At 66.6% G+C, this 407-nt stretch overlaps 1 protein-coding gene across 1 annotated transcript in view; it reads right to left on the bottom strand.

The window, feature by feature from the left end:
• DGKK (diacylglycerol kinase kappa) overlaps positions 1–407 on the bottom strand; it is a 148,562-nt gene that overhangs the window by 147,137 nt on the left and 1,018 nt on the right. The gene's annotated exons all lie outside the window — the stretch shown is intronic.

Raw genomic sequence — 407 nt, 5'->3', positions numbered from 1 at the left:
CATGCTCTCCCTCTCCTCCCCAGCGAACCCTGCCCTTCCCCTGCAGTGTGCGTGGGCGCCGCCCAGCCCCTCATCCCCACCCGGAGTACCAGCTCCCAGCAGCCGACAGAGGCGCCGCGCCAGGCACCTCCTTGGAGAGCCGCCAGTTGCGTCCCCGCTGATGACCCCCTCCCCAGTGTCAGGGAGGGGGCCACGCTGACGGCTGCGGCTCCGCAGCTTGGGCCTCTGCGGCAGTGACCGCGGCTAAGAGGTGTGTCCCACCCACTCCCATCCCCACCACTCAGTCCCATCCCCGTGTACCCAGGGCCAGCCCCAAATACTTCTCTAGGTCTCTTGCGCTCCCCGGGGACGTCTTCCTCCTCTTTTTCAAGATATAAGCGCTCACTGCACTGCCACTTCTCCCCATG

The sequence above is a fragment of the Neomonachus schauinslandi genome, chromosome X (genome assembly GCF_002201575.2).
Source record: "Neomonachus schauinslandi chromosome X, ASM220157v2, whole genome shotgun sequence".
NCBI classification, from domain to species: Eukaryota; Metazoa; Chordata; class Mammalia; order Carnivora; family Phocidae; genus Neomonachus; species Neomonachus schauinslandi.
This window is presented reverse-complemented; position numbering and strand designations above follow the sequence as displayed.